The sequence below is a fragment of the Pseudophryne corroboree genome (genome assembly GCF_028390025.1).
Source record: "Pseudophryne corroboree isolate aPseCor3 chromosome 3 unlocalized genomic scaffold, aPseCor3.hap2 SUPER_3_unloc_19, whole genome shotgun sequence".
NCBI classification, from domain to species: domain Eukaryota; kingdom Metazoa; phylum Chordata; class Amphibia; order Anura; family Myobatrachidae; genus Pseudophryne; species Pseudophryne corroboree.
In genome coordinates this window covers 2,256,154-2,270,647 of record NW_026967507.1, presented here as the reverse complement: position 1 = coordinate 2,270,647, position 14,494 = coordinate 2,256,154, and the positions used below count along the sequence as shown (strand labels likewise).

Sequence of the window (14,494 nt, the reverse complement as noted above, 5' to 3'; positions counted from 1 at the left end):
GGGGAGCCGGGCACTATCTGTGTATAATACAGGGGGAGCCGGGCACTATCTGTGTATAATACAGAGCACCGGGCACTATCTGTGTATAATACAGGGGGAGCCGGGCACTATCTGTGTATAATACAGGGGGAGCCGGGCACTATCTGTGTATAATACAGGGGGAGCTGGGCACTATCTGTGTATAATACAGGGGGAGCCGGGTACTATCTGTGTATAATACAGGGGGAGCCGGGCACTATCTGTGTATAATACAGGGGGAGCCGGGCACTATCTGTGTATAATACAGGGGGAGCCGGGCACTATCTGTGTATAATACAGGGGGAGCCGGGCACTATCTGTGTATAATACAGGGGGAGCCGGGCACTATCTGTGTATAATACAGGGGGAGCCGGGCACTATCTGTGTATAATACAGGGGGAGCCGGGCACTATCTGTGTATAATACAGGGGGAGCCGGGCACTATCTGTGTATAATACAGGGGGAGCCGGGCACTATCTGTGTATAATACAGGGGGAGCCGGGCACTATCTGTGTATAATACAGGGGGAGCCGGGCACTATCTGTGTATAATACAGGGGGAGCCGGACACTATCTGTGTATAATACAGAGCACCGGGCACTATCTGTGTATAATACAGGGGGAGCCGGGCACTATCTGTGTATAATACAGGGGGAGCCGGGCACTATCTGTGTGTAATACAGGGGGAGCCGGGCACTATCTGTGTGTAATACAGGGGGAGCCGGGCACTATCTGTGTATAATACAGAGCACCGGGTACTATCTGTGTATAATACAGGGGGAGCCGGGCACTATCTGTGTATAATACAGGGGGAGCCGGGCACTATCTGTGTATAATACAGGGGGAGCCGGGCACTATCTGTGTATAATACAGGGGGAGCCGGGCACTATCTGTGTATAATACAGGGGGAGAAGGGCACTATCTGTGTATAATACAGAGCACCGGGCACTATCTGTGTATAATACAGTGGGAGCCGGGCACTATCTGTGTATAATACAGAGCACCGGGCACTATCTGTGTATAATACAGGGGGAGCCGGGCACTATCTGTGTATAATACAGAGCACCGGGCACTATCTGTGTATAATACAGGGGGAGCCGGGCACTATCTGTGTATAATACAGGGGGAGCCGGGCACTATCTGTGTATAATACAGGGGGAGCCGGGCACTATCTGTGTATAATACAGAGCACCGGGCACTATCTGTGTATAATACAGTGGGAGCCGGGCACTATCTGTGTATAATACAGAGCACCGGGCACTATCTGTGTATAATACAGGGGGAGCCGGGCACTATCTGTGTATAATACAGAGCACCGGGCACTATCTGTGTATAATACAGGGGGAGCCAGGCACTATCTGTGTATAATACAGGGGGAGCCGGGCACTATCTGTGTATAATACAGTGGGAGCCGGGCACTATCTGTGTATAATACAGAGCACCGGGCACTATCTGTGTATAATACAGGGGGAGCCGGGCACAATATGTGTATAATACAGAGCACCGGGCACTATCTGTGTATAATACAGGGGGAGCCGGGCACTATCTGTGTATAATACAGGGGGAGCCGGGCACTATCTGTGTATAATACAGGGGGAGCCGGGCACTATCTGTGTATAATACAGAGCACCGGGCACTATCTGTGTATAATACAGAGCACCGGGCACTATCTGTGTATAATACAGGGGGAGCCGGGCACTATCTGTGTATAATACAGGGGGAGCCGGGCACTATCTGTGTATAATACAGGGGGAGCCGGGCACTATCTGTGTATAATACAGGGGGAGCCGGGCACTATCTGTGTATAATACAGGGGGAGCCGGGCACTATCTGTGTATAATACAGGGGGAGCCGGGCACTATCTGTGTATAATACAGAGCACCGGGCACTATCTGTGTATAATACAGTGGGAGCCGGGCACTATCTGTGTATAATACAGAGCACCGGGCACTATCTGTGTATAATACAGGGGGAGCCGGGCACTATCTGTGTATAATACAGGGGGAGCTGGGCACTATCTGTGTATAATATAGAGCACCGGGCACTATCTGTGTATAATACAGGGGGAGCCGGGTACTATCTGTGTATAATACAGGGGGAGCCGGGCACTATCTGTGTATAATACAGGGGGAGCCGGGCACTATCTGTGTATAATACAGGGGGAGCCGGGCACTATCTGTGTATAATACAGGGGGAGCCGGGCACTATCTGTGTATAATACAGGGGGAGCCGGGCACTATCTGTGTATAATACAGGGGGAGCCGGGCACTATCTGTGTATAATACAGGGGGAGCCGGGCACTATCTGTGTATAATACAGGGGGAGCCGGGCACTAACTGTGTATAATACAGGGGGAGCCGGGCACTAACTGTGTATAATACAGGGGGAGCCGGGCACTATCTGTGTATAATACAGGGGGAGCCGGGCACTATCTGTGTATAATACAGGGGGAGCCGGGCACTATCTGTGTATAATACAGGGGGAGCCGGGCACTATCTGTGTATAATACAGGGGGAGCCGGGCACTATCTGTGTATAATACAGGGGGAGCTGGGCACTATCTGTGTATAATACAGGGGGAGCCGGGCACTATCTGTGTATAATACAGGGGGAGCTGGGCACTATCTGTGTATAATACAGGGGGAGCCGGGCACTATCTGTGTATAATACAGGGGGAGCCGGGCACTATCTGTGTATAATACAGGGGGAGCCGGGCACTATCTGTGTATAATACAGGGGGAGCCGGGCACTATCTGTGTATAATACAGGGGGAGCCGGGCACTATCTGTGTATAATACAGGGGGAGCCGGGCACTATCTGTGTATAATACAGGGGGAGCCGGGCACTATCTGTGTATAATACAGGGGGAGCCGGGCACTATCTGTGTATAATACAGGGGGAGCCGGGCACTATCTGTGTATAATACAGGGGGAGCCGGGCACTATCTGTGTATAATACAGAGCACCGGGCACTATCTGTGTATAATACAGGGGGAGCCGGGCACTATCTGTGTATAATACAGGGGGAGCCGGGCACTATCTGTGTATAATACAGGGGGAGCCGGGCACTATCTGTGTGTAATACAGGGGGAGCCGGGCACTATCTGTGTATAATACAGGGGGAGCCGGGCACTATCTGTGTATAATACAGAGCACCGGGTACTATCTGTGTATAATACAGGGGGAGCCGGGCACTATCTGTGTATAATACAGGGGGAGCCGGGCACTATCTGTGTATAATACAGGGGGAGCCGGGCACTATCTGTGTATAATACAGGGGGAGCCGGGCACTATCTGTGTATAATACAGGGGGAGCCGGGCACTATCTGTGTATAATACAGGGGGAGCCGGGCACTATCTGTGTATAATACAGAGCACCGGGCACTATCTGTGTATAATACAGGGGGAGCCGGGCACTATCTGTGTATAATACAGGGGGAGCCGGGCACTATCTGTGTATAATACAGGGGGAGCCGGGCACTATCTGTGTATAATACAGGGGGAGCCGGGCACTATCTGTGTATAATACAGAGCACCGGGCACTATCTGTGTATAATACAGTGGGAGCCGGGCACTATCTGTGTATAATACAGAGCACCGGGCACTATCTGTGTATAATACAGGGGGAGACGGGCACTATCTGTGTATAATACAGAGCACCGGGCACTATCTGTGTATAATACAGGGGGAGCCGGGCACTATCTGTGTCTAATACAGGGGGAGCCGGGCACTATCTGTGTCTAATACAGGGGGAGCCGGGCACTATCTGTGTATAATACAGAGCACCGGGCACTATCTGTGTATAATACAGGGGGAGCCGGGCACTATCTGTGTATAATACAGAGCACCGGGCACTATCTGTGTATAATACAGGAGGAGCCGGGCACTATCTGTGTATAATACAGGGGGAGTCGGGCACTATCTGTGTATAATACAGGGGGAGCCGGGCACTATCTGTGTATAATACAGGTGGAGCCGGGCACTATCTGTGTATAATACAGAGCACCGGGCACTATATGTGTATAATACAGAGCACCGGGCACTATCTGTGTATAATACAGAGCACCGGGCACTATCTGTGTATAATACAGTGGGAGCCGGGCACTATCTGTGTATAATACAGGGGGAGCCGGGCACTATCTGTGTATAATACAGGGGGAGCCGAGTACTATCTGTGTATAATACAGGGGGAGCCGGGCACTATCTGTGTATAATACAGAGCACCGGGCACTATCTGTGTATAATACAGGGGGAGCCGGGCACTATCTGTGTATAATACAGGGGGAGCCGGGCACTATCTGTGTATAATACAGGGGGAGCCGGGCACTATCTGTGTATAATACAGAGCACCGGGCACTATCTGTGTATAATACAGGGGGAGCCGGGCACTATCTGTGTATAATACAGGGGGAGCCGGGCACTATCTGTGTATAATACAGTGGGAGCCGGGCACTATCTGTGTATAATACAGGGGGAGCCGGGCACTATCTGTGTATAATACAGGGGGAGCCGGGCACTATCTGTGTATAATACAGGGGGAGCCGGGCACTATCTGTGTATAATACAGGGGGAGCCGGGCACTATCTGTGTATAATACAGGGGGAGCCGGGCACTATCTGTGTATAATACAGGGGGAGCCGGGCACTATCTGTGTATAATACAGGGGGAGCCGGGCACTATCTGTGTATAATACAGGGGGAGCCGGGCACTATCTGTGTATAATACAGGAGGAGCAGGGCACTATCTGTGTATAATACAGGGGGAGCCGGGCACTATCTGTGTATAATACAGGGGGAGCCGGGCACTATCTGTGTATAATACAGGGGGAGCCGGGCACTATCTGTGTATAATACAGGGGGAGCCTGGCACTATCTGTGTATAATACAGAGCACCGGGCACTATCTGTGTATAATACAGGGGGAGCCGGGCACTATTTGTGTATAATACAGGAGGAGCCGGGCACTATCTGTGTATAATACAGAGCACCGGGCACTATCTGTGTATAATACAGGGAGCCGGGCACTATCTGTGTATAATACAGGGGGAGCCGGGCACTATCTGTGTATAATACAGGGGGAGCCGGGCACTATCTGTGTATAATACAGGGGGAGCCGAGTACTATCTGTGTATAATACAGGGGGAGCCGGGCACTATCTGTGTATAATACAGAGCACCGGGCACTATCTGTGTATAATACAGGGGGAGCCGGGCACTATCTGTGTATAATACAGGGGGAGCCGGGCAATATGTGTATAATACAGGGGGAGCCGGGCACTATCTGTGTATAATACAGGGTGAGCCGGGCACTATTTGTGTATAATACAGGGGGAGCCGGGCAATATGTGTATAATACAGGGGGAGCCGGGCACTATCTGTGTATAATACAGGGTGAGCCGGGCACTATTTGTGTATAATACAGGGGGAGCCGGGCAATATGTGTATAATACACGGGGAGCCGGGCACTATCTGTGTATAATACAGGGGGAGCCGGGCACTATTTGTGTATAATACAGGGGGAGCCGGGCACTATCTGTGTATAATACAGGGGGAGCCGGGCACTATCTGTGTATAATACAGGGGGAGCCGGGCACTATCTGTGTATAATACAGGGGGAGCCGGGCGCTATCTGTGTATAATACAGGGGGAGCCGGGCACTATCTGTGTATAATACAGGGGGAGCTGGGCACTATCTGTGTATAATACAGGGGGAGCCGGGCACTATCTGTGTATAATACAGGGGGAGCCGGGCACTATCTGTGTATAATACAGGGGGAGCCGGGCGCTATCTGTGTATAATACAGGGGGAGCCGGGCACTATCTGTGTATAATACAGGAGGAGCCGGGCACTATCTGTGTATAATACAGGGGGAGCCGGGCACTATCTGTGTATAATACAGAGCACCGGGCACTATCTGTGTATAATACAGGGGGAGCCGGGCACTATCTGTGTATAATACAGGGGGAGCCGGGCACTATCTGTGTATAATACAGGGGGAGCCGGGCACTATCTGTGTATAATACAGAGCACCGGGCACTATCTGTGTATAATACAGGGGGAGCCGGGCACTATCTGTGTATAATACAGGGGGAGTCGGGCACTATCTGTGTATAATACAGAGCACTGGGCACTATCTGTGTATAATACAGGGGGAGCCGGGCACTATCTGTGTATAATACAGGGGGAGCCGGGCACTATCTGTGTATAATACAGGGGGAGCCGGGCGCTATCTGTGTATAATACAGGGGGAGCCGGGCACTATCTGTGTATAATACAGGAGGAGCAGGGCACTATCTCTGTATAATACAGGAGGAGCCGGGCACTATCTGTGTATAATACAGGGGGAGCCGGGCACTATCTGTGTATAATACAGGGGGAGCCGGGCACTATCTGTGTATAATACAGGGGGAGCCGGGCACTATCTGTGTATAATACAGGGGGAGCCGGGCACTATCTGTGTATAATACAGGGGGAGCCGGGCACTATCTGTGTATAATACAGGGGGAGCCGGGCACTATCTGTGTATAATACAGGAGGAGCCGGGCACTATCTGTGTATAATACAGGGGGAGCCGGGCGCTATCTGTGTATAATACAGGGGGAGCCGGGCACTATCTGTGTATAATACAGGGGGAGCCGGGCACTATCTGTGTATAATACAGAGCACCGGGCACTATCTGTGTATAATACAGGGGGAGCCGGGCACTATCTGTGTATAATACAGGGGGAGCCGGGCACTATCTGTGTATAATACAGGAGGAGCCGGGCACTATCTGTGTATAATACAGGGGGAGCCGCACTGCTGACACTCTATGTGGAGGCGGCAGGAGCGGGGGCAGGAAGGTCGGGCACAGGGACTGTACAGAGACACATGGGGATAATACCACACAGACTATAGCATAATAATATAATGTCACTGTCCCCATAGTAGCAGCAGTCACACCCCAACCTCATTATACTGTATGTGCTCCGTACTCACTGACACCTCCACTGCTACACTCTCTGCTCTGATTGGCTCTCACAGTCATGTGATCCTACCCTCTCTGCTCTTATTGGCTCTCACAGTCATGTGACCTAAACACAACACAGTCATGTGACACAGCCACATATAGCACTAGGCTTACAGATTGTTTTTCGGCCATTTTACAGAAGCCTGAGTCTCTTCCTGGAGGTATTACCCCTGCACAAAATAGCCATATAGGACAATATAGCCAAAATAGGACAAATATAGTCAAATAGCCAAAATAGGACAAATGTGTCACATGACAGGGAAGCTCTAGTGGTCACCTGATATGTACTACACTACCCAGCATGCTTTGTGTCCTCATCTCATTCCCTGATATCACACGGTGAGTATGTGTCCTGCAGCGTAATAATCCCTGATGTTATATTATATTATACTGTATATTATATCCCTGTTATACCTCATACACTGTAATATACACACACACAGCAATGTCATCACTGATCTGTATTATACTGTATATTATATCCCTGTTATACCTCATACACTGTAATATACACACACACAGCAATGTCATCACTGATCTGTATTATACTGTATATTATATCCCTGTTATACCTCATACACTGTAATATACACACACAGCAATGTCATCACTGATCTGTATTATACTGTATATTATATCCCTGTTATACCTCATACACTGTAATATACACACACACAGCAATGTCATCACTGATCTGTATTATACTGTATATTATATCCCTGTTATACCTCATACACTGTAATATACACACACACACACACACACACAGCAATGTCATCACTGATCTGTATTATACTGTATATTATATCCCTGTTATACCTCATACACTGTAATATACACACACACACAGCAATGTCATCACTGATCTGTATTATACTATATATTATATCCCTGTTATACCTCATACACTGTAATATACACACACACACACACACACACACACACAGCAATGTCATCACTGATCTGTATTATACTGTATATTATATCCCTGTTATACCTCATACACTGTAATATACACACACACACAGCAATGTCATCACTGATCTGTATTATACTATATATTATATCCCTGTTATACCTCATACACTGTAATATACACACACACACACACAGCAATGTCATCACTGATCTGTATTATACTATATATTATATCCCTGTTATACCTCATACACTGTAATATATACACACACACAGCAATGTCATCACTGATCTGTATTATACTGTATATTATATCCCTGTTATACCTCATACACTGTAATATACACACACAGCAATGTCATCACTGATCTGTATTATACTGTATATTATATCCCTGTTATACCTCATACACTGTAATATACACACACACAGCAATGTCATCACTGATCTGTATTATACTGTATATTATATCCCTGTTATACCTCATACACTGTAATATATACACACACAGCAATGTCATCACTGATCTGTATTATACTGTATATTATATCCCTGTTATACCTCATACACTGTAATATATACACACACACAGCAATGTCATCACTGATCTGTATTATACTGTATATTATATCCCTGTTATACCTCATACACTGTAATATATATACACACACACAGCAATGTCATCACTGATCTGTATTATACTGTATATTATATCCCTGTTATACCTCATACACTGTAATATACACACACACAGCAATGTCATCACTGATCTGTATTATACTGTATATTATATCCCTGTTATACCTCATACACTGTAATATACACACACAGCAATGTCATCACTGATCTGTATTATACTGTATATTATATCCCTGTTATACCTCATACACTGTAATATATACACACAGCAATGTCATCACTGATCTGTATTATACTGTATATTATATCCCTGTTATACCTCATACACTGTAATATACACACACACACAGCAATGTCATCACTGATCTGTATTATACTGTATATTATATCCCTGTTATACCTCATACACTGTAATATACACACACACAGCAATGTCATCACTGATATGTATTATACTGTATATTATATCCCTGTTATACCTCATACACTGTTATATATACACACACAGCAATGTCATCACTGATCTGTATTATACTGTATATTATATCCCTGTTATACCTCATACACTGTAATATACACACACACAGCAATGTCATCACTGATCTGTATTATACTGTATATTATATCCCTGTTATACCTCATACACTGTAATATACACACACACAGCAATGTCATCACTGATCTGTATTATACTGTATATTATATCCCTGTTATACCTCATACACTGTAATATATACACACAGCAATGTCATCACTGATCTGTATTATACTGTATATTATATCCCTGTTATACCTCATACACTGTAATATACACACACACACAGCAATGTCATCACTGATCTGTATTATACTGTATATTATATCCCTGTTATACCTCATACACTGTAATATATACACACAGCAATGTCATCACTGATCTGTATTATACTGTATATTATATCCCTGTTATACCTCATACACTGTAATATACACACACACACAGCAATGTCATCACTGATCTGTATTATACTGTATATTATATCCCTGTTATACCTCATACACTGTAATATACACACACAGCAATGTCATCACTGATCTGTATTATACTGTATATTATATCTCTGTTATACCTCATACACTGTAATATACACACACAGCAATGTCATCACTGATCTGTATTATACTGTATATTATATCCCTGTTATACCTCATACACTGTAATATACACACACACAGCAATGTCATCACTGATCTGTATTATACTGTATATTATATCTCTGTTATACCTCATACACTGTAATATACACACACACAGCAATGTCATCACTGATCTGTATTATACTGTATATTATATCCCTGTTATACCTCATACACTGTAATATACACACACAGCAATGTCATCACTGATCTGTATTATACTGTATATTATATCCCTGTTATACCTCATACACTGTAATATACACACACAGCAATGTCATCACTGATCTGTATTATACTGTATATTATATCCCTGTTATACCTCATACACTGTAATATACACACACACAGCAATGTCATCACTGATCTGTATTATACTGTATATTATATCCCTGTTATACCTCATACACTGTAATATACACACACACACAGCAATGTCATCACTGATCTGTATTATACTGTATATTATATCCCTGTTATACCTCATACACTGTAATATACACACACACAGCAATGTCATCACTGATCTGTATTATACTGTATATTATATCCCTGTTATACCTCATACACTGTAATATATACACACAGCAATGTCATCACTGATCTGTATTATACTGTATATTATATCCCTGTTATACCTCATACACTGTAATATATACACACACAGCAATGTCATCACTGATCTGTATTATACTGTATATTATATCCCTGTTATACCTCATACACTGTAATATACACACACACAGCAATGTCATCACTGATCTGTATTATACTGTATATTATATCCCTGTTATACCTCATACACTGTAATATACACACACACAGCAATGTCATCACTGATCTGTATTATACTGTATATTATATCCCTGTTATACCTCATACACTGTAATATATACACACACACAGCAATGTCATCACTGATCTGTATTATACTGTATATTATATCCCTGTTATACCTCATACACTGTAATATACACACACACACACACACACACACACACACACACACACACACACACACAGCAATGTCATCACTGATCTGTATTATACTGTATATTATATCCCTGTTATATCTCATACACTGTAATATACACACACAGCAATGTCATCACTGATCTGTATTATACTGTATATTATATCCCTGTTATACCTCATACACTGTAATATATACACACACACAGCAATGTCATCACTGATCTGTATTATACTGTATATTATATCCCTGTTATACCTCATACACTGTAATATACACACACACACACACACACACACACACACACACACACACACACACACACACACACACACACACACACACAGCAATGTCATCACTGATCTGTATTATACTGTATATTATATCCCTGTTATACCTCATACACTGTAATATACACACACACAGCAATGTCATCACTGATCTGTATTATACTGTATATTATATCCCTGTTATACCTCATACACTGTAATATACACACACACAGCAATGTCATCACTGATCTGTATTATACTGTATATTATATCCCTGTTATACCTCATACACTGTAATATATACACACAGCAATGTCATCACTGATCTGTATTATACTGTATATTATCCCTGTTATACCTCATACACTGTAATACACACACACAGCAATGTCATCACTGATCTGTATTATACTGTATATTATATCCCTGTTATACCTCATACACTGTAATACACACACACAGCAATGTCATCACTGATCTGTATTATACTGTATATTATATCCCTGTTATACCTCATACACTGTAATATACACACACACACACACACACACACACACACACACACACACACACACACACACACACACACAGCAATGTCATAACTGATCTGTATTATACTGTATATCATCCCTGTTATACCTCATACACTGTAATACACACACACAGCAATGTCATCACTGATCTGTATTATACTGTATATTATATCCCTGTTATACCTCATACACTGTAATATACACACACACAGCAATGTCATCACTGATCTGTATTATACTGTATATTATATCCCTGTTATACCTCATACACTGTAATATATACACACAGCAATGTCATCACTGATCTGTATTATACTGTATATTATATCCCTGTTATACCTCATACACTGTAATATACACACACACACACACAGCAATGTCATCACTGATCTGTATTATACTGTATATTATATCCCTGTTATACCTCATACACTGTAATATACACACACAGCAATGTCATCACTGATCTGTATTATACTGTATATTATATCCCTGTTATACCTCATACACTGTAATATACACACACACACAGCAATGTCATCACTGATCTGTATTATACTGTATATTATATCCCTGTTATACCTCATACACTGTAATATACACACACACACACAGCAATGTCATCACTGATCTGTATTATACTGTATATTATATCCCTGTTATACCTCATACACTGTAATATACACACACAGCAATGTCATCACTGATCTGTATTATACTGTATATTATATCCCTGTTATATCTCATACACTGTAATATATACACACACACAGCAATGTCATCACTGATCTGTATTATACTGTATATTATATCCCTGTTATACCTCATACACTGTAATATACACACACACAGCAATGTCATCACTGATCTGTATTATACTGTATATTATATCCCTGTTATACCTCATACACTGTAATATACACACACAGCAATGTCATCACTGATCTGTATTATACTGTATATTATATCCCTGTTATACCTCATACACTGTAATATACACACACAGCAATGTCATCACTGATCTGTATTATACTGTATATTATATCCCTGTTATACCTCATACACTGTAATATACACACACACAGCAATGTCATCACTGATCTGTATTATACTGTATATTATATCCCTGTTATACCTCATACACTGTAATATACACACACACAGCAATGTCATCACTGATCTGTATTATACTGTATATTATATCCCTGTTATACCTCATACACTGTAATATATACACACACACAGCAATGTCATCACTGATCTGTATTATACTGTATATTATATCCCTGTTATACCTCATACACTGTAATATACACACACACAGCAATGTCATCACTGATCTGTATTATACTGTATATTATATCCCTGTTATACCTCATACACTGTAATATATACACACACACACACAGCAATGTCATCACTGATCTGTATTATACTGTATATTATATCCCTGTTATACCTCATACACTGTAATATACACACACACACAGCAATGTCATCACTGATCTGTATTATACTGTATATTATATCCCTGTTATACCTCATACACTGTAATATACACACACACAGCAATGTCATCACTGATCTGTATTATACTGTATATTATATCCCTGTTATACCTCATACACTGTAATATATACACACACACACACAGCAATGTCATCACTGATCTGTATTATACTGTATATTATATCCCTGTTATACCTCATACACTGTAATATACACACACACAGCAATGTCATCACTGATCTGTATTATACTGTATATTATATCCCTGTTATACCTCATACACTGTAATATACACACACAGCAATGTCATCACTGATCTGTATTATACTGTATATTATATCCCTGTTATACCTCATACACTGTAATATACACACACACAGCAATGTCATCACTGATCTGTATTATACTGTATATTATATCCCTGTTATACCTCATACACTGTAATATACACACACACAGAGCAATGTCATCACTGATCTGTATTATACTGTATATTTTATAGAGATGAGCGGGTTCGGTTTCTCTGAAACCGAACCCGCACGAACTTCATGTTTTTTTTACGGGTCCGAGCAGACTCGGATCCTCCCGCCTTGCTCGGTTAACCCGAGCGCGCCCGAACGTCATCATGACGCTGTCGGATTCTCGCGAGACTCGGATTCTATATAAGGAGCCGCGCGTCGCCGCCATTTTCACACGTGCATTGAGATTGATAGGGAGAGGACGTGGCTGGCGTCCTCTCCATTAGAAATTAGATTAGAAGAGAGAGAGAGATTGTGCAGAGTCAGACAGAGTTTACCACAGTGACCAGTGCAGTTGTTGTTAGTTAACTTTTATTTATTTTAATATATCCGTTCTCTGCTATATCCGTTCTCTGCCTGAAAAAAAACGATACACAGCAGCAGCCAGTCACACAGTGTGACTCAGTCTGTGTGCACTCAGCTCAGCCCAGTGTGCTGCACATCAATGTATAAAAGGCAAAGCTTATAATAATTGTGGGGGAGACTGGGGAGCACTGCAGGTTGTTATAGCAGGAGCCCCCAGGAGTACATAATATTATATTAATTTAAAATTAAACAGTGCACACTTTTGCTGCAGGAGTGCCACTGCCAGTGTGACTAGTGGTGACCAGTGCCTGACCACCAGTATAGTAGTATATTGTTGTATGTATTGTATACTATCTCTTTATCAACCAGTCTATATTAGCAGCAGACACAGTACAGTGCGGTAGTTCACGGCTGTGGCTACCTCTGTGTCGGCAGTCGGAACTCGGCAGGCAGTCCGTCCATCCATAATTGTATTACAATATATACCACCTAACCGTGGTATTTTTTTTTCTTTCTTTATACCGTCGTCATAGTGTCATACTAGTTGTTACGAGTATACTACTATCTCTTTATCAACCAGTGTACAGTGCGGTAGTTCACGGCTGTGGCTACCTCTGTGTCGGCAGTC

General features: G+C 43.1%; 1 protein-coding gene across 2 annotated transcripts in view; it reads left to right on the top strand.

Moving 5' to 3' along the window:
- The first annotated feature begins 7,137 nt into the window (after positions 1-7,137).
- LOC134983582 (zinc finger protein 883-like) overlaps positions 7,138-14,494 on the top strand; it is a 246,888-nt gene continuing 239,531 nt past the window's right edge. For both annotated transcript variants that reach the window (XM_063949243.1, XM_063949244.1), the window contains exon 1: positions 7,138-7,361. The gene's annotated coding sequence lies outside the window, so the exon portion shown is untranslated. The remainder of the gene's footprint in view (positions 7,362-14,494) is intronic.